This window comes from Neltuma alba, unplaced genomic scaffold, assembly GCF_004799145.2.
Source record: "Neltuma alba isolate B1F8T4 unplaced genomic scaffold, ASM479914v2 tig00002720_pilon, whole genome shotgun sequence".
NCBI lineage: Eukaryota > Viridiplantae > Streptophyta > Magnoliopsida > Fabales > Fabaceae > Neltuma > Neltuma alba.
The window spans coordinates 213,336-240,107 of NW_021632985.1; the positions used below are offsets into that span (position 1 = coordinate 213,336).

The 26,772-nt window shown below is 38.2% G+C and overlaps 1 pseudogene; it reads left to right on the top strand.

The window, feature by feature from the left end:
• Positions 1 to 202: 202 nt before the first annotated feature.
• LOC114736062 (uncharacterized) lies at positions 203 to 10,161 on the top strand (annotated as a pseudogene).
• The last annotated feature ends 16,611 nt before the right edge of the window (positions 10,162 to 26,772 follow it).

The window sequence follows — 26,772 nt, forward strand, 5'->3', positions numbered from 1 at the left end:
TGCTCCAACATTCAGTATCGTCATGTAAGTTCTTAATCAAACTCAGCCACGCCATTTTTGCAGATCTGAACCAAAGTATGCGTGATACATCAGAAATGCAAGATTGAACAATATATAAATATAAAAAGCTACAAGTGCAAATACTATTAAAGAAATGAAAGAGAATGAAGATAAAATATAAAAACCCCCAACCTCTTATGTGATGTACGGATTCCAGATTAAGGTTGAGGATTACAAGGGTCAAATATGGGCTTTCCCACCAGCATATGTCTTTATATAAGCTTTTACCTTTAATGCATGGGTGGGAAAAGTCTGAAAATCATAATCTTGATTGGCACCTATGTGCACCTTCCTATTTGTATACCTTTGATTATCTACATAGCTATGCTACTTTATCATCAGACCAGACCATGGACCCATAAAGGCCCTTTATGTCAAAAAGTTGCTTTACAAAGTGAAAGCACTTCGTAATATAGATTTTTACTAAAATAGTATACAACTGACATGACTATTCATGACCCATAGCATATTGTAAGATATACTGCCCATATTCTTTTCATGCTTTTTGTTATCCATCAGTCTAACTATTCTCGAATTAGTGAAAGTTTGAGTTTTTAGATATACCTTTAACTTCTTTTAGTGAATCAAAAGTACTACCATGTTAAGCGAGATCCTACTTTAGACAACTCTAAACCATACTACCTATAGCCTACATTACAGCTAGACTTGGATGGATCTTATCCAAAATGTCTAGTTCTCACGATTTTGGTATATGACGAGATCAAATAATAAAATAAGAGACCTGAAGCATGTTGGCAAAATAGAAAAAGTGCCCTGGAGAATGACTTTATTACATGAAAGATTAAGAACAACCATGCCAGTATTGGTAGAGATCGAGACGTGTCATTACACTTGAGAAAAATTAAACATTAAATCATAGTCAAATGCGTGGTTAAAAGTACTTGACCATGCACATAATTTAGGATGCAAAAGTCAATACAATTATGTAAACATTATATATACATTGCATAATAAATATATGTCAATGTTTCTTCTAGATCGTTAAAAACTATAAGCCAATTGTGATAGATAAAAATATAAAGTAAAAACTAAAGATATAGCAACAAAGGATAAATGATAAACATGACAATCTAACAAATAGGAAATGGAAAAATGAAATCGTTTATTGAGATTTTGATTACGTGTAATAAGCCTATCAAAATGTAAAATCAACATCATGTTGCTATGGCAGCCTTCCTGACAATAAAAAAGTCACAAGATTCTAAAATGAAATACTAACACATGACAGCCAAGAGTTTATAGGTAGCTGTGTATATATTGAATGCCAGTATGCAAAAGAAAGAATTATTTCTGATTAAAAAAAATTATTTCTTTCACCGTTATTTTACTCATATTAGCATTGATGAATGTTAAGTTCTTACCTTAATTATGAAATATCTATGATCCCTTTCCATTTTCCTTTTTGTGGCCAAACTCTGATCCCATTTTTCATTAATAGAGTGACTGAGAACTTTAGTACTATAGTCAAAGAGATTTACTTATATTAATAAAATGTATAATTCAAAATCTAATATATATCTATATCAAATTATAACATAATGAAATATCTATGATATATATTATAAGGGACAAAAAACTTCTGGGCTTATGTAAAACTATTTTTATACCATACTAATAAAATGTATAATTCAAAATCTAATATATATTCTATATATCTATATCAAATTATAACATAATAAAATATCTATGATATATATCATAAGGGACAAACAACTTCACGGCTTCAGGTAAAAAAAAAAAAAACAACTTCATGGCTTATGTAAAAAAGATTTTTATACTATACTAATAAAATGTATACTTCAAAATCTAATATATATATATATATCCTTATACATCTATATCAAATTATAATATAATGAAATACCTATGATATATAAGGGACAAACAACTTCTCAGCTTATCTAAAAAAAATTGTATACCTTTCAATTATTTTCACTGATACTTTTAACCACACATTTGACTATGATTTAATGTTATATTTTCTCAAGTGCAATGACACGTCTCCATCACTATCAATACTGGCATGGTTTACTGTTACTCTTTCATGTAATAAAGTCATTTTGCAGGGCCCTTTTTCTATTTTGCCAACATGCTCTAGGTCTCTTATTTTATTATTTGATCTACTTATATACCAAAATCATGATAATTGGACATTTTGGATGAGATCCATCCAAGTTCAGCTATAATGTAGGCTACAGGTAGTATGGTTTAGAGTTGTCTAAAGTAGGATCTTGCTTAACATAGCAGTACTTCGGATTCCTTAAAAGAAGCCAAAGGTATATATAAAAACTCAGACTTTCACTAATTCGAGAATGTTTAGTTAGATATACCTTTGACTTCTTTTATAGGTAGCTGTGTATATATTGAATACCAACATGCAAAAGGAAGAATTATTTCTCATTCAAAAAAAAAAAGAAAAATTATTTCTTTCACCATTATTTTGCTCACATTGGCATTGATAAACATTAAGTTCTTACCTTAATTATGAAATATCTATAATCCCTTTGCTTTTTTTTTGTGTGGCCAAACTCTGATCCCTTCTTCATCAATAGAGTGACTGAGAACTTTAGTACTATGGTCAAAGAGATTTACTTATACTAATAAAATGTATAATTCAAAATCTAATATATATATATATATCTCTATATATCTATATCAAATTATAACATAATAAAATACCTATGATATATATTACAAGGGACAAACAACTTCTCGGCTTATGTAAAAAAAAATTGTATATCTTTCAATTATTTTCACTAATACTTCTCTTCTATATCTTTATTAGATTCAAGCAATTTAATCCAATCTCCTCCTCTCACTAGATGACATTACTAATTCTTTCTTCTGTAAAGAATTTGGATTAGATGATATTTATGTATTCAATTCGTATTTCATATGGTAAAAATTACTATGTCATAGCCACATACAAAAAGTTTAACACATACGCACGTAACATGGGAAAGCAAGTTGCAAATGTTATGGATAGCTATTCCACTAACATGACTCTACACAACGGTTAAAGAAAATATCTTAAAGGTGAAAGACATTTATCTGACACAGGAACATTGATAACCTCTCAAAATTCCTACTGAATTAAGCTGATTTAACATTCTTTTATTGGGTTTATAAGTCAATTTTGCAGGAAACAAAGCCTGAGGAAAGTAAAGAATGGAGAAGGAGCTGAAAAGAAGTATCCGCCGCGGCCTTTGGAAGAATCCGCCGCGGCGGATAACACAGAGAGGGAAGACTGAGCCTCTGTAAAATCCGCCGCAGCGCCCTGCTGCATCCGCCGCGGCGCCCGAGCTACATTAGGAAGCAACCCATTCGGTGAAATCCGCCGCGGCCTAGTATCACGTGCGCCGCGGCACCTGAGTGAGAATCCATTCTGTAATAGGCGCCGCGGCGCCTGAAGCAATCCGCCGCGGCGCCTGGCCCCTCGCAGCTGTGCGTTTTACTTCCTAACTTAAAAAATTAGGGCTTATAGAGTGAGAGAGGGGTTTTTCAGAGGGAGTTCGACTTTTGAGCAATTTTGGAGGCTGGCTCTGCTAGGGTTTGGAGTTTTGAGGCTTGGAACTTTTGGGCTTGAAGCTAGAAGAGATTCAAAGCTTGTATCTTAAATTTTCTGGGTTTCCTTCTTCTTCCCTTCTTGTTTCTACTATGACTACTAGATATTCCTATAGTTGTAGTTCTTTACTTGCCATGTATAGCTAAATCCGTTTTTCTAGGGTTATTTTGATCTATTGTATGGATTGAGATTTGGGTTTTACTATCTCTTTAGTGTTAATGATAATATTCAGTTGTTTTTACTTTGAGCTTAATGCTTCCTTTTGTCTGGCCATCATTTGGATTGATTGGTTGATTAGTTTAACTTGAGAAAGTTAAACTAATTCGTGAACTTAGGTAAAAACATGCTAGTCCAGAAATTTATTTGAGTGAATAGATGGTTTGTCGATTGATCAGAGATGTATTTGTTGACCTAGCATAGACTAAATGGGTATTGGTTTTTAAAGAGCAACCTTTTCAAACAAAAGCAAGAGATTGCTGTGTTTTAATGGTGTTTGCAACATTTGGTTTTGACTTGAGAAAGCTTAATCAATTCTATAAACCCAGGCTAACTGAATTTATTGTGAAACACTATTTGAGAAGTAATTAATCCAGTTTCATGAAGTACTTTAGTGAAGAATAACCCTAGTCTATTAATTGTTTCAAGGTCGATTCGATTTTATACTGCTTTAAACCATTGCTTTCTTAACTTTCATTTCACAAACTCTTTTACAACAATTATTTCACTTAACCTAATCAAATACACAATTATGATTTTTCAACTCATCTAGCCTTAGTCTCTGAGGGAACGATACTTTTTATATTACTTGCGACCCGTCCACTTGCGGTCAAGTTATTTGGTGAACAAGTTTTTGGCGCCGTTGCCGGGGACTAACGGCTAGAGTTTTTGAGGTTGATTGTCCTTATTGTGTGCTTGGTTACGCTTAAGTTCCATTTAGCATTTGTAGTAATTATAGGTAGTAGCAGTAGTTTATTTTGTTCATTTCTCTTGATAAGTTTGATACTTTTGTTTTTGATTTGAATGTGCAGGTAACCCCTGACGCATGCAAGGAAGACTGGAAGTTATTGTGGAAGAAGTTACTGAAGAAGTATCCAGGTCGGGAGAAACTGAAAACACACCGGAGATTCAACAACAACCTCAGTTACTTCCACCCGCCGCCGCCGCCGCCGCCACCACCACCTGAATCAGAATCAGAAGAAAACATGGCGGAGGAAGATGAGAACGATGTGTACACCCTGGATGACTATTTGGATAAAGAAGGGCAGACTTTTCACTCAAGTATCCGGTTACCAGACATTCAAGCCAGGAATTTTGAAATCAAGCCTGTTATGATTCAACTACTGGGGATGATGGGTACTTTTGAAGGAAATTTTAAGGATGATCCGAATGAGCATTTGACCAAGTTCATAGAGGTTTGTGAGAACTTCAAACAAACTGGGGTTACTAAAGATGCACTGAGATTGAGATTGTTTCCCATGTCATTATCTCACAAGGCGAAAACATGGTTGAATTCTTTACCTGAACACTCCATTAAGACTTGGGATGAGCTTGTATCTAAGTTCAAGGCCAGATTTATTCCAAGGGGCAAACGTGCTACATTAAGGGGTGAGTTGCTCTCTTTCGAGCAGCATCCGGATGAGCTATTTTATGAGGCTTGGGAAAGATTTAAGGATATGTGGAGAAATTGTCCAAATCATGAGCAGAAGAAATATGTTCTAATGGAAGCTTTCTGGAATGGATTGAATGATCAGACAGTGACAATGCTGAATACCGCTTCAAACGGAGGAATCGGAAAGATGAAGGTAAATGAGCTATATGAACTGTATGTGGCATCTAGCACTATGCAACAATATAACAAAAGAAGGCAAAGTTCTGGGAGACATAAGGAGCCTAGTTCTTCATCATCAAGGGATATTGCATCGCAACTTGAAGCAATATCTAAGAGATTTGACAATCTGGAATTGCAGATTAAGAAAGGAAATGCTGCAGGAGTTCATGCACTTCAGGCTCCGGGATACACTTGTGACCATTGTAATGAGGAACACCATTCTGATCAATGCCCATACACCTTGGAGACAGTCAATTATATGAATAATGCACAAAGAAGACCACAAGGGAACCCTTATTCTCAAACTTACAATCTAAATTTGAGAAATCATCCAAATTTCTCTTGGCGAAATGGGCCAAGTCTGAATCCCCCACAAATATTACCATCCGGTGCTAAACAAATGGGGCCTCCTGGTTTTCATGGTCAACCACAGCAAAATCAATTGCAACAGCAGCATCCTCAAAAGGAAGATTCCAAAATTGAGAAGATGTTTGCTCAATTATTGGCCAATCAAGAATCTGCAAGGGCTGAGAATAAGGCAACATTTTCTCTCTATGAAACTGCCATCAAGAATCTTGAGGTGCAAATGGGTCAACTGGCTTCACAAATGAATGTACTCACAAGAAGCAGCTTACCAAGTGATACCATTCCCAATCCAAAAAGGGATGGTAATGAAGAGTGCAAAGCGATCAATTTGAGAAGTGGAAAGCAGTTACCTGACATTCAGAGGCCTAGTCAGACCGGCAAGGACACCATTAACAGTAAGGCGACTGATCTTGATACAAATGAGCTTGCAGAAGAAGGTGGTATAGTAGAAGAGGAAGAAACCAAGAAAAGGAAACAAACAGAAGAAAATCTCACTGATGTGGTTCGAGGAAAGAAAGTAGAGGGTGAAACGGTTGATGATAAAAAGAGGAAGACAACTCCCCCTCTTGCTACACAGATGCCGCCGCTTCCATTTCCTCAAAGGTTCAAGAAGAAAGATGAAGATGTCCAGTTCAAGAAATTTGTGGACATGTTTAAGCAATTACACATCAACATCCCGTTTGCTGAAGCATTAGAGCAGATGCCTAAGTATGCTAAGTTTCTTAAGGATGTTCTCTCCAAAAAGAAGAGATTTGGTGAATTTGAAACGGTGGCTCTGACTGAAGATTGTAGTGCCATCTTGCAGCGAAAACTCCCACCCAAACTGAGAGATCCAGGCAGCTTTTATATTCCTTGTAACATAGGCAAACACTTCAATGGAAAAGCCCTATGTGATTTGGGAGCAAGTGTTAACTTGATGCCTCTAGCTGTATTCAATCGATTAAACTTGGGTGATGCAAGGCCAACAACAGTTACATTGCTCTTTGCTGACAGAAGTATCTCATATCCAAAAGGGATTGTAGAAGATGTCTTGGTGAAGGTAGACAAATTCATATTCCCAGCTGATTTCATTGTGTTAGACTGTGAGGTAGATTGGAATATCCCCATTATTTTGGGACGGCCATTTTTAGCTACTGCAAGAACCCTCATTGACGTAGAAAAGGGTGAGATCACCATGCGAGTAAATGATGAGAAGGTGATATTCAACATGAATCAAGCCTTGAAGTTTCCAGATGATTCTGCTCACTGTAATTGTATTGATGTGATTGATTCCACGGTGCAAGAGGAGCTGATTAACTCTTTGACCAAAGACCCATTAGAAGCATTGTTGATTGGAGAAACAAGTAGTATTGATGGCAAGGTTGAAGCTTATGCAGAAATGATGAGTATTGAAGCGTTTCCGTATCGAAAAGCTAAGACTTTTGAGCCTCTAGATGTGACTAGTGCTTTGAGCTCTCCTCTAAAGCCTTCTGTGGATGAACCGCCGGTGTTGGAGTTGAAGACTTTACCATCACATCTCAAGTATGCCTACTTGGGTAATTCTACCACTTTACCTGTGATTGTTTCTTCTAAGTTGTCCACGTTGCAAGAAGAGAAACTGTTAAGGGTCTTGAGACACCACAAGAAAGCTATTGGGTGGTCCATAGCTGACATCAAAGGGATCAGCCCTTCTATTTGTATGCACAAGATTTTATTAGAGGATGGTCACAAACCTTCTATTGAGCATCAAAGGAGATTAAACCCGGTTATGAAAGAGGTAGTCAAGAAAGAGATCCTTAAATGGCTTTCTGCTGGAATAGTCTACCCTATTTCTGATAGTTCATGGGTGAGCCCAGTTCAATGCGTCCCTAAAAAAGGCGGTATAACTGTAGTGGCTAACACCCAAAATGAGCTAGTTCCAACTCGTACTGTGACTGGGTGGAGAATTTGCATGGATTATCGAAAGTTAAATACAGCAACCAGAAAAGACCATTTCCCGCTGCCATTTATTGATCAGATGTTGGATAAACTTGCTGGGCAAGAATTCTTTTGTTTCTTGGATGGGTATTCAGGATACAACCAAATTGTAATAGCCCCAGAAGATCAAGAGAAAACAACCTTTACTTGTCCATATGGCACATTTGCTTTCAAAAGAATGCCATTTGGTCTTTGCAATGCTCCAGCAACATTTCAAAGATGCATGATGGCCATCTTTGCTGACATGATTGAGAAAACAATTGAAGTGTTCATGGATGACTTCTCTGTTTTTGGAGATTCTTTTGATTGTTGTTTAGATAATTTGGCGGCTGTTTTGCAAAGATGTGAAGAAACTAATTTGGTTCTGAATTGGGAAAAATGTCACTTCATGGTGCAAGAGGGCATTGTCCTTGGTCATCGAGTATCCAAACAAGGCCTAGAAGTTGACAAGGCAAAGATATCTGTTATTGAGCAATTGCCTCCACCAACAAGTGTTAAGGGTATTAGAAGTTTCTTGGGTCATGCGGGATTCTACCGTCGGTTCATTAAAGATTTCTCTAAAATCACTAAGCCTTTGTGCAATTTGTTGGAGAAAGATAGGGAGTTCAAGTTTGATGACACTTGTATGAACTCTTTTGAGGAATTAAAGAAGAAGCTCACCTCAGCACCCATTTTAGTGGCACCTAATTGGGAGCTACCCTTCATCATTATGGCAGATGCTAGTGATTTTGCCGTTGGAGCAGTTCTAGGACAAAAAGTAGATAAGGTCTTCCATCCCATCTACTATGCTAGTAAAACGTTGGATGATGCCCAACTTAACTACACTACTACTGAGAAAGAATTGCTTGCAGTGGTGTTTGCTTGTGAGAAATTCCGGTCTTATATTGTGGGCACCAAAGTGACTATCTATACGGACCACTCTGCCCTAAAGTATCTGTTTACCAAGAAAGATTCCAAGGCACGCCTAATTCGATGGGTCCTTTTGCTTCAAGAATTTGATTTGGAAATTGTTGATAGGAAAGGCACTGAGAACCAAGTGGCCGATCATCTATCTCGATTAAGTAGTGAAGCTCAACATGATCATTGTCAAGAGATCAATGCAGCTTTTCCTGATGAATGCTTGTTCTTTGTGGATAACTCAACTACTCCATGGTATGCAGATCTGGTTAATTATCTGGTTTGTGGAACTCTGCCACTAGACCTTAACTCCATCAAAAGAGGAAATTTCTTCACGATGCAAAGTTGTACTTCTGGGAAGAACCTTATTTGTTCAAAAGATGTGCCGATCAGATGATAAGAAGATGTGTTCCGGAGGTTGAGCAGCAAGATATTCTAGAGTGTTGCCACTCTTCAGCTTATGGTGGACATTTAGAGGAGAGAAAACGGCTGCCAAAGTCCTTCAAAGTGGTTTTTATTGGCCTTCACTATTCAAAGATGCATATGCCTTTGTGATTCGATGTGATCGATGTCAACGAGTGGGAAACATATCAAGAAGGAATGAAATGCCTCTGAATAATATTCTGGAAGTTGAACTCTTTGATGTTTGGGGAATTGACTTCATGGGCCCGTTTCCAAAGTCTCTAAATCAAGAGTACATTCTGGTTGCTGTGGATTATGTCTCGAAATGGGTTGAAGCTACTGCATGTGTATCCAGTGATGCTAAAACGGTGATCAAATTCTTAAAGAAAAACATCTTCACGAGATTTGGAGCACCTCGGGCTATTATTAGTGATGGTGGTTCTCACTTTTGCAATCATCAATTTCAAGCTCTGATGAAGAAATATGGTGTAAAGCACAGGGTAACTTTGGCTTATCATCCTCAGTCAAATGGCCAAGCAGAAATATCCAACCGAGAGATCAAAAGCATTCTTGAGAAGGTAGTAGGTGCAACAAGAAAAGATTGGTCATTAAAACTGGATGATGCTCTTTGGGCCTACAGGACAGCATATAAAACTCCGATTGGGATGTCTCCCTATCGGTTGGTGTTTGGAAAAGCATGTCATTTGCCTGTAGAATTGGAACATGGAGCTTATTGGGCCATAAAAAAGCTCAACTTTGACTTTCAAGCTGCTGGTGCAAAAAGGCTCCTACAACTGAATGAGTTAGAGGAATTTCGCCTTAATGCCTATGAAAGTGCAAGGCTCTATAAGGAACGGACCAAGAAGTATCATGATCAGAAAATTATTCCCAAGATCTTTGAAGCGGGCAAAAGGTGTTACTTCATAATTCCAAATTGAGACTATTTCCGGGCAAACTCAAATCACGTTGGTCAGGGCCATTCACTGTGGTACAAGCTGCTAACCATGGTGCAGTGGAGCTGGAAAATGAAAAAGGTGAAAGATTTCATGCAATGGCCAACGTTTGAAGCATTATTGGGGTGGAAAGGTGGATCGTCAAGTTTCCACGATCTACTTTGCTGAACAATCATAACAAAGCTGAAGAGTCAGGCTGAAGACTATAAACCAAGCGCTACTTGGGAGGCAACCCAAGCTCTAAACTTGCCTTTGATGTGTTTCTTTTATTTCAGTTGTGTTTTAGTAGATTTATGTTTGATCTTTGTTTTTGTAGGCCTCTTGGTTTATTCCTCAAACTTTGGAGCTCAGCAGGAGTGGTTGATTTCTAATTAGCGCAACCAGGGAAGTGCACCTAACTTCAATCTCTAGCAGTGGCATTGACCTTGTTGGTTTGAATTGTGTTAAATTGAGACTTGTGGGTTTTGCTTTTATGTGGTTGTTTGTCTTGTGTTTGTTTTTATGCTTATGCTTGTGTTTAGTCTTGTTTTATTATGTGTAGGGTTCTTGATTGTGGTAGGTCCGGTTTGTGTTTGTTAATTTTTCTTTGTATGCTTTCTCTGTGTGAGGCGCCGCGGCGTGTTTGATGAGAAGCCGCGGCGCCTAGTCTTCTTCTGAGTGCCTGTTCTGTATTAGGCGCCGCGGCCCCTGAGTTAATCCGCCGCGGCGCCTTAGTCCTAAGTTGAATGTCTGTCTCGGTAAAAACCGCCGCGGCTCCCTGATTAATCCGCCGCGGCGCCCTGCTTTGCCCAGCTGCAGCAATTCTGTGAAAGGCGCCGCGGCTCCTTTCATAATCCGCCGCGGCGCCTTCTCGCACTTCCAGATTTGTGTTCCCCGTTTTAGCCTTGTCATTTGTCTCAATACCCACTTTACCCAGATGTATCTGACCGGTTTTGAGGGTAAGTTCATTGATTTAATTTTAAAAAACCTAACCCTTTGGTCTTTTCACTCCCAAGCCCAATTTCAAGCACCACCCCTTTTCATATTAGATACCCCCGTCGGTTCCTCCTCTCCCTATCATATTCGAAATACTCTTTCCTTCCAGCTCAGAATTTTCTCTCCCTCTCCCGTCGCCTCGCCGTCTTCCGTCGCCCATCAGGCTCGCGTCGCCGGTCGCCGGTCGCCGAGCTTCTCCGTCTTCCACCGCCAGTCAGTGTCTCTACCGCCGCCGCCCTCATTTCTCCCCTCACCGTCGGCCTTCCTCTTTCCTCTCCTTTAGTCGACCGAATAGGTACTCTTTCTTACTCTTTTGTTTATTTTAATTTCTTCTAGTCTAGTTTAGATGGAGATGGGTAGTGTTAGGGTTGAGCTTTGTGGTTAGATGAATTTTTGAACTCTAGATGGTAGCATTTTGATTATCTGAAGTTACATTGTGGTTAGGTGATAATTGCTTATTACCCAACTATCTGTAAACATTTTGATGAAAATGTGATACATGTGAAATTGAGCGATCATAACTTGGACCTGATTTGAGAAAAGGATATGCTTGTCTAAATTTTCAATAACACCGGTTCATTACCCAAGTTATGTTGTTCTATTTCACTTGTAGCTGATTTGGAAATGTTATTCTGATCTAGTGAAATTAGTTTCAATTGGTAGCTACTGATGGTTATCTGATTTTGAAATCACTAGATATAGAAGAATCTTTGTAAACTTGTTTTGAATTGGAGGTAGTTTTATAATTCAGGTTGAGAAAGGGATTAATGGTGAGATTGTGGTCTAGCTCCTTGATTTAAGTTTGGGGGATAGTTTTTCTTTATTTTTAGGTTAGTTTTCTTCTTTTTCTTTGTTTTTGTGCTTAGTTTGTGTGTGGTGTGCTTTGTTTGTGTCCTCTTAGCAGGTAACAATCCAATGGCCCCCAGGAAGAAAGCCCGTGCCACCTCCCCTGATCCTCCAATTAAAGAGCTCATTGAGAAAAGAGGGTTGCATTTCGAAAGAGAATTCCCGTGCAAAAATAAATTCGGGTTCTATAAAAAAGCAAGGAAGCTCGTCTCCTCAATTTGATTGGTCCCAAAGGTGAGGGAATGAGAAGTTGGTCAGAAAATTCTATGTGAGGGTGGCTACAAACTTGAGTAATGAGATGTTTATAAGGTGCAAGCGTTTCCTCATTACTCCGGTGAGCATTAGGAATCACTATGAGCTTCCCGAGGTGGACAAGTGCCAATATCAGTATTATCTCAACCATCAGAAGGAGATTCCCCTCGATGCCATCTCAGCAACACTCACCGATTCTAAGGAGATGTGGGTGCGGCCTAAGAGAGGCCAGGCATATATCCTGAGAAAAGACATGATACCGGAGGCCAGGATTTGGTTGCATATTGTCACAAGAAACATTATGCCAACCACGCATCTCAGTGAAGCCCCAAGGAATCTGGCACTCCTGATTTATCTACTTATGATCAAGGCAACAGTAGATATACCAAAATTGATCTTTGATGCTATCTGGGATGCCTGCAGAGCCCACAATACAAACCTCGTCATGCCTCACCTCATCTCAGATTTGCTATCGAAAGCAGGGGTAGAGTGGAAAGACAAAGACCGCAAGTTCAAACCTGTGTCACCATTCAACTACTCTAACCTGGTGCCTGAACGAGAACAACAACGGATCACTGAAGCCCTGTTTGCTGAACAATTCCCTGACGAGTATAGGAGGCAACAGGAAGCTCAAGCCAGTGCCAGTGTTGACCCTACCACTAGAAGCTTGGATCTCCTTCATGAGAAATTGGACAGAGAGATACGTCACAGGAGACGTAGACAAAGGCGCATGGAGGAGTTATTAGTCCAGATTGCAAGGAACTTGGCCATTGATGCGCCGGATGTGGAGGATACAAGCACTGAGGCAGAGTCACCGGAAGAGGAGCAGAAGCTGGAACTTCTGGTGCTGGTATTGGCTCGGGCGATGATATGGCTGTCGATCCATATGAAGAGGGTGCTGAGGATCAGGGGGATGAGCATTCTGAGAGGAGGAGGACTAGCTGGGGCCATTTCTGCTGCTGTTGTTGCTTGCTTTGCTGTTTTTTTATTTTTGTGTGTTTCTGAATTTTCTTGCATTTTGGTCTTTTTTTGTGTGTTATTTGCTTCTATGATTCTGGCAAGGCTACTGATGGCCTATTGAATGATTCTGACTGTTGACCAATATCTATCATTGCTGATTTTCACAGCATTAACTATTGCGAAATGATTGAACATGTGAATGGTTAACAGATCTTTTGATTGATTAATTTGTGGATGTCTTTAGTAATTAATGATTTCATAATGCTTATCTGATGATGATACTATTGATAGTTGTGCATACTGATATACTTGTACAGGAAGCAAAGCGAAATTTTGACCTTTCATGCAGCGAATTTATTGTTTTTTTTCAATTCTGCCTGCATGCCCTGATCCTTACTTCCCATTGTTGACAGTGAGGACACAGTCAATTTTAAGTTTGGGGGTGAGGATTGAAATTTTTGGATAATAGGACAAAAGTTTTGTGGATAACAGAATTAAATTTGAAAATTTTGTGGATAACAGGGTTATATTTGAAAATTTTTGAAAGGTCATTTTGTTGAGAAAATTTTGAAACAGCTGAAACAGTAGAAATTTTGTCAGCTTAAATTTTTGCTCGGTTGATTTTATGAAATATAAGCTGAAGTGGCAAGTGGTAGTTGAGGATGTATGAATGGTCCAATGATTGAACAAAATGCTTGGTTACTATGCTTGATAGGAAGTTTTGAATTGCTTTTCGAGACTTGATTTGTGAGGTTGAAACCTATGTTTCTTTAATTTTGGAGAAGCTAATGCACTAAAAGGGTCAAGACATTTCAAGGGGTTATGTTGAGGTTGAGTGGATAAGTTAGCCTATATACTCTTGTTTCAACTAAATTGTTTCATAACCTTCTTATGATTTCTCAAAGTTTATAGTTTGTTCTATATGAATTTGAAAAAGGATTAGGGCAGTTCTTAAATGCGTTTGAGCCTTTCAAGCTGACCTTATAGGTTTTATCCTTTGAACCCATGCTTTGAGCCTTAAAAAATATATATATATATATATGTATCAGTTTTGTTTCAAACCCTAACCTCTTCCTAACCCAAAACCAATTAAGAAAAACCATGAAATCCCTAGCTTTGAGATAAATGGAAGTTGAAAGGATAAGGGGTTTGATGAAATGTGGAGATTTTGAAAGGTTGAAAAGGGTAGTCAAGTATTCTGACAAGTTAAAGTGTCAGGTGCTAAGTTGTTTTTACTTTGAAAAAAAAAACAAAAACAAAAAACAAAAAAAAAACAAAAAAAAATTGTATACTTATCTATATACAAATAATTGTGGTACAAGTTTGGGAGAATGAAAGTGGTTGAAGTAAGTTCTGATTGTTGGATATCTATTTATCTCAAAGTATTTGTATGATCTACTTTCCCCTTTCTTTCTTAAACCATTACCTCTTGGCCACGTTATAAGCCGAAAAGTCCCTTTGATTTCAAATGTATATGGGGTGAGCTGTAAACAGAGAGAGAGAAGAAGTTAGGATTATGAAAGGATACGGTTGAAGGTTAGTATGTTGGCTAAAGTCTCTCATTCCACTGAAACAGTATCTTAAGAGATGCTCATTGACTCTATACACACACTCACACTCCAAAATCATTGAAAGTTTGTTTTAAGTTCATGAAACTTGTTTCTTTGGGTGATTCAATAATTTCCTATCCTGTATAGTATCTTGAGCATTTAATGAGGATACAACTGTTCCTACAATCTTTAATGTGCAATTTTGTCACTTAGTCGCTGGTTTGTTGTTTTACTCGAGGACGAGCAAAAGTGTAAGTTTGGGGGTGTGATAACCTCTCAAAATTCCTACTGAATTAAGCTGATTTAACATTCTTTTATTGGGTTTATAAGTCAATTTTGCAGGAAACAAAGCCTGAGGAAAGTAAAGAATGGAGAAGGAGCTGAAAAGAAGCATCCGCCGCGGCCTTTGGAAGAATCCGCCGCGGCGGATAACACAGAGAGGGAAGACTGAGCCTCTGTGAAATCCGCCGCAGCGCCCTGCTGCATCCGCCGCGGCGCCCGAGCTACATTAGGAAGCAACCCATTCGGTGAAATCCGCCGCGGCCTATTATCACGTGCGCCGCGGCGCCTGAGTGACAATCCATTCTGTAATAGGCGCCGCGGCGCCTGAAGCAATCCGCCGCGGCGCCTGGCCCCTCGCAGCTGTGCGTTTTACTTCCTAACTTAAAAAATTAGGGCTTATAGAGTGAGAGAAGGGGTTTTTCAGAGGGAGTTCGACTTTTGAGCAATTTTGGAGGCTGGCTCTGCTAGGGTTTGGAGTTTTGAAGGCTTGGAACTTTTGGGCTTGAAGCTAGAAGAGATTCAAAGCTTATATCTTAAATTTTCTGGGTTTCCTTCTTCTTCCCTTCTTGTTTCTACTATGACTACTAGATATTCCTATAGTTGTAGTTCTTTACTTGCCATGTATAGCTAAATCCGTTTTTCTAGGGTTATTTTGATCTATTGTATGGATTGAGATTTGGGTTTTACTATCTCTTTAGTGTTAATGATAATATTCAGTTGTTTTTACTTTGAGCTTAATGCTTCCTTTTGTCTGGCCATCATTTGGATTGATTGGTTGATTAGTTTAACTTGAGAAAGTTAGACTAATTCGTGAACTTAGGTAAAAACATGCTAGTCCAGAAATTTATTTGAGTGAATAGATGGTTTGTCGATTGATCAGAGATGTATTTGTTGACCTAGCATAGACTAAATGGGTTTTGGTTTTTAAAGAGAAACCTTTTCAAACAAAAGCAAGAGATTGCTGTGTTTTAATGGTGTTTGCAACATTTGGTTTTGACTTGAGAAAGCTTAATCAATTCTATAAACCCAGGCTAACTGAATTTATTGTGAAACACTATTTGAGAGTAATTAATCCAGTTTCATGAAGTACTTTAGTGAAGAATAACCCTAGTCTATTAATTGTTTCAAGGTCGATTCGATTTTATACTGCTTTAAACCATTGTTTTCTTAACTTTCATTTCACAAACTCTTTTACAACAATTATTTCACTTAACCTAATCAAATACACAATTATGATTTTTCAACTCATCTAGCCTTAGTCTCTGAGGGAACGATACTTTTTATATTACTTGCGACCCGTCCACTTGCGGTCAAGTTATTTGGTGAACAAACACTTTGTCCACTATGAACTAATTTAAAATTACTGAAGCACTATAATTGTTGTTCATACTCATGCCTATTTGACCTAGGATAATTTGATAGTCATCTACTAAGCCTACTAATGATACATTAACATCTACATACAACAGCCCCGTACAAGAATTGATGTAGATGGAGACATGTCACTGACTCTAACATATTAGTCAATCTGGTAAGAATATATATTTTAATATTAGAATTTGTATTGATATTTGAAGAAATCTAGTTAGAATTTATACTCTAATATTAAAATTTGTTATTCAAAATCTAATATATATATATATCAATTATAACATAATGAATTGAGAACTTTTTTTATTAGTTATAAACAATAATCTTATTTAGTAATCATTTTTCTCCACAGTAACAATTATAGAAAAAACTGGACCTTATTACTACAACATATCTATGTATATTATATTATGTAACTGAGGAATATGAGAAATTAATCCAAAATCTATTTTGATTAACTACTGCCATCTATGTGCGTGCGTGTGTGTGTGTATAGATATTATATTATAGTGTAAGCTTGACAAATTGATTTCTTCATTTCATGTAATTTATATATGAAATACATGAAGTTACATATCTTGCAATAATAATGTACTGTTTTTGCTTATAATTTCTGTAAGCCAAATATGCTACTTTATGAGGAAAGCCTTGGTTAAATAAAATGAAACAGAGATGTGCTTATTGGAGAAATATTTCCCACAGATATAAAATAGAAAATTTTTTAACCTAAGTCATGAGATATTTCTAACTACTGACATGCTCCTAAATAAGTGAGTCATCAAGTCATCTAATGCTGCGGTAGAAGACTATAATTGTTGCCCTTATCCATAGCCATTTGACCTACTTAGGTTGATTAGTATAAAGGGAAAAAAACCTACTTATAATAAATATGGCATGCAATATGCACTATGACTATCACAACACCTGATATATACACAAATATATGAAATAACCAATCAAGTTGGCAACAAAAAAGCAAAATATCCCATCAAGCTGAAGAAATCTGGTCAACCCTCTGTCATCTAACCCCATTCCTGAAACGACTCAAGGAAGTTTGACTCAGTTCTTTTATTTATCAACTCTGATGAAAGTGAGCTACATCTCATAGCTATGAGCAGGATTTAATGAATACTAATTAATGGATACTAATTTTTAAAAGCTAACACCATATTGTTTAGTTGGGAGTCTGAGCATTATCGGTTCCAGCAACACCGCAATCTCACCTATTAATAAGTACCAGTCTTCACTTCCATAACCAACACAAGCTTCAACCAACCAAAGAGGACAACAAACGATGAGCACTATGGAGGATTTCATTAGTTTAGAGTTTTTCAACTTACTATGCTGCCAGAGGAACTATAATGTCACAAGTGTTCATGTCATCTGCGGTCCATTGATAGTTCTCATGACAAGAGATGCACTTACAGGTAATAAAATATTCCACACCGCTGTTACTAAGGAAGTCACTGTGGGATCTTTAGGTTGGTATGCAAAAACATACTTTATTATCAAATGCATTTACTGAATTATGAGGTGCCAAGGTTTCTACTATAAGCTATTAGAGTGTACATAAAGATATGACTACAGTGACTATAAGCATTACAAGAAGATTTTATGTGAACACATGGGTAACCCGCGTGTGGCTATGCCATGGATGAATCATGAACCTTTGCTGATTCATGACTTGTATTTAGAGGCATACATGAAGATCTTCCCCATTATACAAACCCATACTATAAGGATAACTCGCATGGTGTACCGAAGAGTTGAATCAATAACCCTAAACCTTGACCCACCTGCTGAAAACAATGATACTGCATATGAAGCTTTGAACACTGAAGCAGATCTTCCACGTACAAGCAATTTTGAAGCAGAGTTAGGTTTTGCATCAAGCAGTGATGACGATGAGTGACTCAAGCTTTCTTGCTAGCTATATGTATGGAAGAAGCCATTGATGATTTGTGGCACCTTAATATGCAGTATCTTTTACTACTATTTTATTTTAATAATAGTATCTTTAGCAGTATCAACTCATTGGTATTAATCCTCTTCTTTTTTAATTATGTATTTATTCTCTACTCCTCGTTTCACTTAATAAAAAAACCATATCATATTTTCTTCCTCCTTCCAACCATGAAATCCCCTACTCAGATAGCATCAAATTAATAAACTAACCATCAAGAAACATGGTTGACTATAGCATCAAATTACACAACCATACATGCTGTTGTAATGACGTGTCTTGAAACTATCCTTAACCAAACATACTCAGCACGCTAAATCTATAGCCGAAACACTGAAACTACATAAACACGTCTTCCAACTAAACATACAGTCTCATAGTTGGATATCAAATACTAAACCAAAGAAAGTACACTAACATGACACTAGTAAAAAAAACGACAACATTGAAACTTTGCCAACATGTATTTGTCTTCATTCACTTAGATTAAATCATTCTTCAACTTTTGGACCTAATGATAGGTTGGGTCAAACTTCACCTTTGTAGCATCACTGTAAGAGAGCTTCAACAGGCAACCTAATAAAGGAAACCACACATTTTGCCATAAGACAGTGTTAAGTAATAATGCACTAAAAGAACTACACAACAATGAGCTTAGATAAGATACTATCCTTCACTTACCATTTTCAGTAGGTATTCCACTAATTACATACTCCATAATGTTAGAAAGCCCATGATACTTGCCTATCATTATGCATGAGAATAATATCCCTGATTGTATGCTATCATTAATTGTAGTTTATTACTGAATGATTCTAACCGGATTACTCTCACCGTCCAAACCCTATATATTGTAATCATCTCATATGGAATAATATAATGGAGCGAAATATTCAGAATTTCGATATGGTATCAGAGCTATGGGGTGGGATCCATCCTGAACCCCTACCGTAAACAGAGAGAGCGAGGAGAGAGAGTGAGAGAGAGAGAGAAATGCCGACGTCCTCAGATCTGAAGGCCAGAGAAGGACGTGACCGACACCACCCCTCCAATCCTCACCGGAATCCTCCGATCGGCGCGTCCCCAGAAGCCGGCGTCCAACGGAGCAACGCGTGAAGCTCACGCGCCGTCACAAGCTTCTGCGCGTGAATCCCACGCGCCGTCACAAACCGCCGCGCGTGAAGCCCACGCGCCGTCGCCAGATCCATCCCAGTACAGTACTTCGTCCAGAAGATGAATCCATCAGACTTTCCACCACTTTTTGGGTCTGTTCATAATATGCCTGTCACAAAGGCACCATTCCAATGGCTTTTATGTCTGGCACATCCTCAAATACTCAAGGTACTCCTTCACCAGTAGCCCCCTCTAAAACTTCTGATTCGATGCCAGATTTGACAACAGCCACTGAACAGCAACCTATGATGGTGGCTCACAAACTAAATGGCAGCAACTATCTCCAATGGTCCCAGAGTGTATTGATGTATCTACGTGGGAAGCGTAAGGAGAAATATATCAATGGAGAAGCAAAACAACCGGCATACAATGATCCCAATTTTGACACCTGGTTCGCTGAAAATAATCAGGTGATGTCTTGGCTATGTAACTCAATGACTCTCGAAATCAGTGAGGGATACCTTCTTGCAAGCACAGCCAAGGAGATTTGGGATGCTGCTAAGCGCACTTACTCTACATTGGACAACACTGCTGCTTTGTTGGACCTAAGGAGGCAACTCAAAGAACTGAAGCAAGGAAACTTGACTGTAACACAGTACTACAGTACTCTGACAAAGATATGGCAGCAATTGGATCTCTTTGAAGTACATCCTTGGAAGAATATTGATGATGCTAATTACTACAGACAGCTAGTTGAAAAGGGACGAACATATGATTTTCTGTTGGGCCTGAATGATGCTTTTGAAGAAGTAAGAGGCAGAATTATGGGTCTAAAGCCCCTTCCATCCCTATTTGAAGTCTTCAGTATGGTTAAGTTCGAAGAAAGTCGGAGACACCTCACCCAGGGTAACCAAACTCCAGTTGATGGCTCAGCTTTAGTCACAAGGGGACCCCAGACATCAGAGAGCTCTGAAAGAAAAGGGAACAAGTGGTGCAATCACTGTAACAAGAAAGGCCACACCAGAGATGAATGCTGGAAACTACATGGAAAGCCAACCCATGGGAAACAGCAACAGCGTCGAGATGGAAAAAGCCACCACACCTCCTCCGAGGAAAGAGGCGATGATGGAGATCGCTTAACCAAAGAAGAACTTCAACTGCTCCGTAAGATGCTTGAAAGGCAAAACTCATCAAAAAAGGTTCCCAACGTGAACTTGATTCAGTCAGGTAATTCTATTATTGCTCTTAATGCAATGGTCACTAGTGATGAGACATGGATTGTTGACTCTGGTGCTACAGACCACATGACTGGTAATAAATCCCTCTTCAAAACTCTCAAATATTGCCATGAGAACCTCCGAGTAAAAGTGGCAACTGGACTATATACTAAAGTTGAGGGTGTTGGCACTGTGGCCCTCTCTGATGATTTGGAAATTCATAATGTTTTGTTTGTTCCTGCTCTCACTTGCAATCTTATATCTGTAAGCAAACTGACTAAAGGACAAGTATGTCGGGTGATCTTTGATGATGTTAACTGTGTTTTTCAGGATTCGATCTCGGGGAGGAAGATTTTGACTGCTAAGGAATGGGATGGACTCTACTACTTTGAAGGAAAGGATATGAAGACAAAAGGAGCAAGGAAGGCTATGGTTAGCCCCAATTCTCGAAATAAAAATGTAATGTTGTGGCATCAAAGATTAGGCCACCCCAGTTTTGATTATATGAAGCATGTGTTTCCAACATTATTCAATAAAAATTCTTCTCCTTTCCAATGTGAAACTTGTCAAATTGCCAAACAAACTCGCACATCTTTTCCCAAGCATATTTACAAACCCACTAACCCTTTTACATTGATCCACACCGATATTTGGGGACCTGCTAGAACCAAAACCCGAACAGGCACAAGGTGGTTTATCACATTCATCGATGATCATACACGGGTTACATGGGTTTATCTTATGAAAGAGAAATCCGAAGCCTTACAAATTTTCAAAAACTTTTACTCTTTGTGAAAACCCAATTCCAAACTCCCATCAAAGTACTGAGGAGTGACAATGCCAAAGAGTATGTGAGTGGAGCCTTTAGGGAATTTCTTGAGCAACAGGGAATCCATCACCAAACCTCGTGTGTCTATACCCCACAACAAAATGGCGTTGCCGAGCGGAAAAATAGGCACCTTTTGGAAGTAACCCGAGCCATTATGATGGAAAGAAATGTTCCAAGCCTGTTTTGGGGAGATGCAGTGCTAACTGCAGCCTATCTTATTAACCGAATGGCCTCCAAATTCTCAACTTCCAAACCCCTATTCAAAAACTCCTTGAGACCTATCCCGCCTCACCTATCATCAATACCATCCCACAAAAGGTCTTTGGGTGTGTTGTCTTTGTCCATAAACATGATGGGGAAAAACTAGGTGCTAGAGCCGAAAAATGTCTTTTTCTTGGGTATTCCTCAACCCACAAAGGATATAAGTGTTACTGTCCCTCTACCAGAAAACTCATAATCTCCAAAGACACAGTTTTCTATGAGGATGATGCATACTATCCCAAATTACCCATTCAGGGGGAGAACTGTGGAGTAGAATGGCTAATTACCCCTGAACCTGAGACCAACGCACCTCCTAATCCTCCAGAACTCTATACACCGCACGAAGAAATCCCTGAACCTGAACCGGAAACCCCTAAACCTACACCTCAACCAGAACAGCCCAAAACCCCCACAAACAATACTCACACAATGGAAATGAATGCTGAAATTGATGCAGGGGTGACAGAGCACTCAAGATCTCAATCAAGTGAACAAGACAGTAGTAGTGGGGTTCCTTCCATTTCAAGGCAGCAACATGATTCCAATCCGGAGTTGGATCCTGAAGAACTAGGATGGCCTATTGCACTTAGAAAGGGGGTAAGGTCTTGTACTCAGCATCCTATACAACGATTTGTCTCTTATGGCAATCTATCTGCTAGAATGCAAACCTTTGTGGTGAATAGCTCACAGGTGAAAATTCCAGAAACATTTCAACAGGCCATGAAAGATCCTAACTGGAAACATGCAGCATATGAAGAGTTGAAAGCCCTGAAGGAGAATAACACGTGGGATATAACCACACTTCCTAAGGACAAGAAAGCAGTGGGTTGCAGGTGGATCTTCACACCAAAATTCAACCCTGACGGAAGCATCAACAAGTACAAAGGGAGATTAGTTGCAAAAGGGTACACTCAAACTTATGGGATTGATTATCAAGAAACGTTTGCTCCCGTGGCAAAGTTCAATACCATCCAAGTACTCTTATCCCTAGCTGCTAATCTTGACTGGTCCCTACATCAACTGGATGTAAAGAATGCTTTCCTAAATGGAGACTTAGAGGAGGAAGTATACATGGAAGTTCCAGATGGAGTAATAGCTCCACCTAATTCAGTTTGCAAACTGAAGAAGTCATTATATGGCCTGAAACAGTCTCCACGGGCATGGTTTGATAGGTTTGCCAAAGCAATCAAAAGGTTTGGTTACAACCAAGGACAAGCTGATCACACTCTTTTTGTCAAACGCAATGATGGAAAGGTAACGATCCTAATTGTGTATGTGGATGATATAGTCATAACTGGTGATGACGAAGCTTCGATCTCTCAACTCAAGAAAGCCCTGGCTAGGGAATTCCAAGTGAAGGACCTAGGTCAAATGAGGTACTTTCTCGGAATGGAGGTTGCTAGGTCCAAAAAGGGTATAAGTGTGTCACAACGGAAATACACGCTTGATTTACTCCATGAAACAGGGATACTTAGGGCTAAACCGAATGGAACACCTATGGAAGAGTCATGCAATCTGGAGGTTAAACCAGAAGGGGTACCAGTTAACTCAGAAAGATACAGAAAACTTGTGGGTAAACTGATCTACTTGACCCATACACGACCTGACATTAGTTATGCAGTTGGGGTGGTAAGCCAATTTATGCACCAACCTCAGGAAGAACATATGGAGACTGTGTACAGAATCCTTTCCTACCTCAAACTCAATCCTGGAAGGGGAATATTCTTTAAAAAGGGGAATACAAGAAACATAGAAGTCTATACTGATGCAGACCATGGGAGAGCTGTAGATAACAGGAGATCTGTCACAGGTTACTGCACCTATGTTTGGGGAAACCTTGTGACTTGGCGAAGCAAGAAACAGACCGTAGTCTCAAGAAGCAGTGCTGAAGCTGAACTAAGAGCTGTAGCTCTAGGGGTGTGTGAAGGAATGTGGGTGATTAGACTCCTGAAGGAATTGAGAATTCCCTATGAAGGGCCAGTGAACCTCTGGTGTGACAACCAAGCCAGTATTGAAATGACAAAAAATCCAGTGTATCATGACCGAACAAAACATGTCGATATTGATCGGCATTTTATCAAAGAAAAGGTAGAAGGTGGTATCATCAACTTAAGCTATGTGCATTCGATTGATCAGATTGCTGACATCATGACTAAACCTTTAGCCAGAGTCAAGTTTGAAGGGCTTCGAAGCAAGCTGGGGATGGTTGACATCTACTCTCCAGCTTGAGGGGGAGTGTTAGAAAGCCCATGATACTCGCCTATCATTATGCATGAGAATAATATCCCTGATTGTATGCTGTCATTAATTGTAGTTTATTACTGAATGATTCTAACCGGATTACTCTCACCGTCTGGACCCTATATATTGTAATCATCTCATATGGAATAATATAATGGAGCGAAATATTCAGAATTTCGATACATAAGAACAAATACATCCTTCTTCATTGTGATTGCGTCGTACTCATCCCTCACTGCCTTAACCCAGCTTCCATGCAAGATGCATTTAACTTGGTCCCTAGCCCTATTTATTTCAGAAAAGTGAATGCCACTCACTTAAATGTATTATATTTAGTCCAATCGCCAAAATAATAGGTAGTAGAGAAAGAAATCTTGCCATAAAGTACTCTTCCGACGTGTCTTAAGTATCATAACAAATTCTTTCTCATAAAAGCCTCTATATTTACTCAGCTTCACATTGGAAATATAATTGACAAAGCCACACATGTCTATAACCATAGTAAATTGCTGATAAGATATATTGCAATCATTTCATATAGTTATGAATGGATAATCAAAAGGTCAAAATGGGTTATAGAAGCCGTTGTGATATACCAACCTAGAAATCTATTGTCGTCCTTCAACGCCCAAGATATATCATGCATAGCCTTCAAATACAAGCTCCTCTCAAGTGGTAAGTCCAGACATTCATTCAACACCAAGGATGGAATAAGCTCTATGTGGTATACTTGGTGAACACGCTCACCGCCTACTGCAACACGCATTCCAGAGATAATGTAACACCTAGCCCTTGACATCCTCCATGTGAATCGTTCCATGGCTTCATCACTCTTCATGTAGCAAAGCATACCGATACCCTACAAGACTTGCAACAAAGATTAGCATCCCTTCAACAAAAGTACATACTGATAAATAATAAATGGTCACAACCTTCTCATCATATATCACAAAGTCCATTGACATGTTTTCCTTCATGGGACGGTGTTGGTGGCCTATGAAATGGCCAAGATCCCAAGGAAATATTCTATCAATCTTCACTGTTACCATCTTCATAGCCACACCTGGCTCAAGATCATTAAGAAAAGCCTTCAGTAAGAAATACATCATCTTTGACAAAATATTCCTACAAATAATAGAACAACAATTTATTTTTAAGCATGGATAAGACCAGTACTGATGAGTATGCTTTATTAACTCCCAAGTGACGGCTCATCAATTGTCTCAACCAGCATACATAACTAATAAATGGATAGCATTTACTTTTTTTAAAACAATGAAAACCGTACTAAATACCACACACCTGATTAAAACGATGAGTCCAGTAATATGCTAGCAAAATAAGATGAACTAAACAAACTCTTCCACCGTATATCTAAGGTGAAAAGATGAGAACAAACATAAGAGAAGAGGTATAGAGAATGTAAGAAATGGAGAGATAAATGCCTCATGGATGAATCAGGTCCCTATATATACCAATGGTACCAAAGATCAAGTCATCTATCAATTAGCTGGCTTGAATGGAGCCCAACGCACTATATTTAAATAATATCTTCACTTATCTGACTTGTGAACAGTGTTTTGAGTCTGGAACCAAGAATAAGCCATATTGCAATCGGCTTCCCAGAGTATCTTGTTATATATTGATGTGAGGTTTAAAGTTGGAGAAAAAAACCCACTATGCAGTCTCACGTAAACAATTTGATCATTAAAAAGTCTTATGATAAGTTAGCAGTATGCAATGACAAATTTTAATACAGTAAATGATGAAAAGTCCATACTACTTACTTATTTTGGGAGTTTTTAATGATTAGATTACTTAATTTTTCCTTTCAAATTAGATTAGGGCTAACTCTAAGCTTTGCAACAAAGGCCCACATAACAGATGAGGCTTAAAATTCGGGATAATGATATACCACTCTGTTCTTATTTATAAGTTACTTGTAAAGAAAAAATATGTTTCCAAATATAAGTCACTTATAGGGTAATTAATGAGCTTTTTTTAATTTTATCCTTGTTGACTTAATAAATGCAAAGAGAGATATAGTAAATCGATGAGAGGAAATATAAAATATATTTTAATATCCTTTCTTTAATAATAGTAAATGTGAAAAAAATTATCAATATAATGTATTTCTTGATTTGAATGTTGGTAGTATAAATAAGTTATAAATAGAAGCAAAACAACAACCATGAAGTTGGTTTGTCTTTTGCATCTATTTTCAAAAACATCAACTAAGAAATCTCAATTATAAAGGCCTATCTTGTATAAAAAACCAACCAAAAAAAAAAAACAAGGCCTATCATGAAAAGAGGCCTTTTGAAATTTATCTGTGGCCTAACTTCTCATTTTCACATTGTGGGCCATTTTTCTGAAGATGATAGACATAATTTCAACACAGCCCAATTGGCTTTATAGTCATTAAGGATTCCAACAATATTAAAAGTGTACACAAGCAAAAGAAGCATAGATTAACGAGAAAATCCATTTTAAAGGCAGTCATAATACCCAAATTCAAAATCATGTCTCTAAATCTAACAAATTCTAATCAATGATTTGGACCAAAATAGATTTTTAAAATGTTGGGTATACTGTAGGGCTAGATTGAGAGGCCCGTCCTGATGAATAGGGATAGGATAAGAAACTTATAATGTGTCTTGTCCTGTCTTAGTGTTGTAGCAGTCCCAATGAGAACGAAGCAGGATCAAGATGTCCCTTTTGTTTTTTGTAAAATGTTTTTTGTCATGTGGTTGGACTTATTGCATTAGATTTTGGTTGTTTTTTAGTTCTTTGGGCTTAGCCCTTATGAAAGCATCTTTTTGTTTTCTCTTTTATTTCTTTAGGGTTTAGGATTTAGTAACATA